Here is a 4,747-nt window from a genome sequence, read left to right as displayed (position 1 = left end):
AAGCCTGACTGAGTCGATTGGGCTAGAGCTGGCTGTGAGGCATAAGCAGCAGGCTGTGATGACCATATCAGAGCCCTTGATTTCTATCACATGATAGTCTTCAAGTCTTTAACTTTGATTTCCTTTCAGTGGCATTGCTGATATACCTCCTACTACATTTGCTGGAAGTTGTTTCTTCCATTTACTTATTCTTTCAGCTGTTCACTATGGTCACCTCCTCAAAATCGCAATGGCTAAGCGAGCCTCCACCCCTTTTGCCACATCTGCTTTACGTATATCGATGGTTCTGTCTCATGCCATTAAGAAGAGCTTTACCCTAGAGGCCAAAGTCTCTTGCCTTCGGAATCATGTCTCTATCCTTTCTGGACAATCTCATCATTACCTGGCAAAAGAAATATCTACCTTGTCAGCAGACCTAGTGAGCGAATACAGTCTTAATTGTAGGTATCTCATAATGTTGGTACCCAAAGCTTCTATGATTATCCCCTCTTCCTCTGTCTTCTCAGTCACTTCAATTACCACAGTAGTCTCAGTTGTAGAAGGTAGGCTAGACTCGGTGAATTCTCAGGGTCCAGCAGAGAAGCTTCCTCAGGAGAATGTTGTGCTGGCAGTTATCACAGCCCCTCCTGCAGCTTTGGTTGTGGATGGTAGTGTAGGTAGACTGGTTCCTAATTTGTAAAGCCCAGTTGAGGTATGTGCTCCTGGTATGGGTGGAGGAGATCATGGTGTCCTGGCACTAGCTGCCGTGATATCACCCCCTTTAGGGGGGGGAAGATGCCTGAGTTCTCTGTAGCTGAGCCCCGAGCTGGTTGGAGTAGTACCTCCAGTGGTGTCCCCCCTGTGGCGATGGGTTGTGATAAGGGTGGCCCATCTACTTCAATTACTAGACCCGTGCCTGGGGTTCAGAAGAGAAAGAAAAGCAAGAAGTGCTGGGTCAAGCAAGACCAGACCTCACCCATGCTACTTGTCTCCGACTCGGAAGGGTTATCACCTTCTCTGGTTTGGTATCACAAACGGGCTACTACAAAGTTCACACTGTATCCACTGTCCGTAGAGAAAGCTGGAGAGTTTGCAGAGGAGTTGAATACCTGGGCATGTTCAGGTAAGTGTCAATGGCTCAGGGACTATCTTGTTTGGGCTGCTTTTGGAGAGGTTTTTGCACTGTACTGCCACTGTGGTGCACCACTAATTCTCTATAATAGTTTGTACCCCCTCAGCTAGGGAGCCCTCGCCCTGTAAGTCAGCTTTCCTTCGAGTCTACCTGCTTGGATTGTTGGGTATTTCTTTTATTTTGGGATAGGTATGAGTGCCTGGTGGCTGGCAGAGATGTCCTGAGATCATCGAGTAGTGGCCTTCAGGGGGGTTTCTACTGTAGAGGAGGTTATTGCGAGGTCATACTCAGGTGACAGTAGTGAATTTTTGTATTTTGTATGGGTAGCTTAGCTAGCAGGTAGGCTGGACTGATGAGGATTTTCTTTACCATTGATGGCTTTGTATTTAGTATTCATGTTAGGTCATAGTGTAGACATGTTTGAGGTATCGGGTCAGAGATTTAGTTAGTTCGTAGTTACTGGTATCTGGATTGCGTCAACCTGTGGGCTTGGCCCCAGGACTTGTCGTATGCTAGTATTGACAGTATGGGTTTAAATAAAATTAGATTGAATTCTAAGTACTTTTCCTACTTATTACTTTAACAAATGAAAATATCTTTACACTTTTTATCATTATCATGACCTTTATTACTATTATGCTGAGAAAGCTCTTCATGAAGCAGAGTTAGAGAAAGCTTACGATAGGTATTCCTGTTTCTAATAGAAGACAAAGGTCTTGTGCTATCGGTAACATAGTTATTGGCCTAGTGCTATCGTAAGTCAAGACTAAGGAAAAAAGAAGAGAAGTATCTTTCCCTATCACCAAGAACTAGCCATCCGAAGAGGGATCATTACCATACAAATCCTCGCCTAGAGCGACGACAAACGATACAAGACAGCTTCCTTCAATCCAGATAGGGAAAGATATATCGACATCAACTATCAAAACCTGAATTTAGGAGAATTTAGCGATACTCTAGATCACATTTCAGCAGAGTTCTAGAGGGCAGCAAATCTAATAATACCAGAAAGTAGATCACCAGTTGATAGCTCACTTGTATGAACGCCATGACCAAGAAGGATATCTGGATCAGCACTACTGGTACTACTGGCCCCAGCCACTCTGGTACCAGGAACCCATGTCTTAGGAATGACAGAAACCCAGTTTTACTCCTTCCAAACTGCAACACGAAATATGATAGCAGGATAAGTGAATGTCCAAAGGCCAAAGACAAAGAAACCAGACACATACAAAGAAGCCGAAGATAAACTATGAATATTTTTAGTATAATGTAAAGGATAGTTCACAGTTAAAAGATATAGAGAACAACATGACGATATCAAAATTCTCTAGGTAAAATTACTACTAAGGGGACTCGCTGGACAATGGATTATACCCTTATAACATAGATGGAAGCAAAGGGACTGGGTAACCCATGGCGAATTCAAGGCAATCCTTTTCGAACAATTTGGCGATCCTAACAACAAAGAAATAGCAAGAAGAAAGTTGAAAAAACTCCAACAATGAAAGCAAACATTTTCAGCCTACTAGAAGGAATATTAACTACTAGAATATGAGGCAGAATTCAACAATGCCACTCTCTAGATCATCCTATTAAGGAACTGTAGTGAACGACTACGAGCAACATGGGGAAATTGTAACTTGGCCTTAGCAATGTCAGAAAGGTTTACAAGATGGGAGAGAAATAATGAGAGCTAACTAGCAATGGTTTGAAATAACTTGGAGAACACTATAGCACACAGAATGGTCAAATCATCCAGGAACATCAATGGAATATTCAGACCACAAGCAACTCAAAGAGAGAATAGCACCTTGTTACCAGTTGTACCAATGAAATTCGACAACGCAAAGGCAGGGCCAGCTGTGAACCTATCCAATGAAGAATACGCGAGAAGGATAAACAGAAAACTCTGCTTCAGATACTCAAAAGCAGGACATAGGATATGGAAGTGCCAGAGCTTACCCAACAACAGATACTAAGAAACAAATAGGGCTGGAAACAATCACTACCAATATCAGAAAAAGAGCAACATCTATGAGATGATTGTTGAGGACTTCTCGGCAGAAAAAGACAAGTGTCCCCAGTAAACAGTGGTTTGGGAGACCCAAGACGTGGACTTGGAAATCTCATCGAGTTTGCAAACTACTATATAGCACTATGCACACAATGAGGAGAAGAAGATGGAGATCCTGTGATGATCCAGATGAAGTTATACAACAAAAAGCAAAAAGGAACAACAATATATACTATACTTGATTCAAGAGCTGCCAAAAGTTTCATCCACCAGGAAATCTGGGACAAATACCACCTCCATGCTAAGAAAGCAATGAAAGGCAGACAGGTCTACTTAGTAGATGGGAAGCCAAGTGCAATGGGTCCTATAATCCATACGGCCGATGTACCAATGGATATTGACAGCTATAGAGAAATGGTAACCTTCCAAGTAGTAGACCTCAAGAACTATGAGATAGTCCTAGAGATGCCATGATTATGAAAACACAACCTAACAATCCATTAGAACAAGAACAAGATGACCCTTACAGGGAACGTTATGCAAGACAATATTTCAACAGTTCGCCAGTGGTCTACTTAATACCAATTCAAGAAGTGAAAAAGAAACTTTACCTACCAAGTTCACCGAAATACAGCCTGACAAGAGAGTCCGGATACAGGAACTGGACCAATGAGCAAAAGTGCCTGCTATGGGTTTCAAGAGAGTGGCACAATATGATCTGTATACCAATGTAAGGACTAAGATGCCTGCCAACAGGCAGGCAATGATAGCCACAGGAATAGCCATTGGACTACCAGATGGTACCTATGGATGAATAGTACCTTGCAGTGGTATAGTAGTCAAATATTGACTCATGACCGATACTGGGATAATTGATGCCGACTATACCTGTGAAATCAAAGTAGTGGTGGCCAATCTGACTCAAGCAAATTATGAAGTCTAGAGAGACAATTGAATCGCACAATTAATCTTCAAAAAGATCAATGACGAAGAACTGTATGAAGTAGATCAACTGGAAGATACCTAAGAGGAAACAAGAGATTTGGAAGTACAGACCAAACTCAGTCCAATACGACAAAAATTGAGATCAAAGAAATTACAGCAAAAACCTTCGAACTGTATTATTGAAAAGAAGAAACCACAGACATACTCCAATGGATATATGGAGATGAAAAAGCGGTTCAAGTAAAAATTGACATCACAATGGAGCTAGCGATCTAAGATAAGAAATACCAAAGCAAAAAAGGATAATAGCCAGTTCCCTTCCTATTTCACTGTCGCTCATAGTCAGGCAAAGCAAGTGTAATGCCAAAGCAAGTATGAGGCCTCAAAAAAAGAAAAATTGTATTTTTCTACCACAGCTTTCATAGTATTATATTTAATTGTATGGCTTTTATTATATCATTAAATAAGACATAGAAATAATAATTGACAGGTAGACTCCATTCATACATTCTTGCCTCCTTCAACTTAGTTTAATTGAAATACAATAACCAGATTTTACCTCCTACACCAATTACCATGTCAGATCCGATTGACTCAATAGAAGACAAAGAGTACTTAGATCATGCCCTCGCTACACGACTGGATCCGAAGAACAAGTCCCCTGGGATGCGGGC

Source organism: Tuber melanosporum (genome assembly GCF_000151645.1).
Source record: "Tuber melanosporum whole genome shotgun sequence assembly, scaffold_168, strain Mel28".
NCBI classification, from domain to species: Eukaryota; Fungi; Ascomycota; class Pezizomycetes; order Pezizales; family Tuberaceae; genus Tuber; species Tuber melanosporum.
This window is presented reverse-complemented; position numbering follows the sequence as displayed.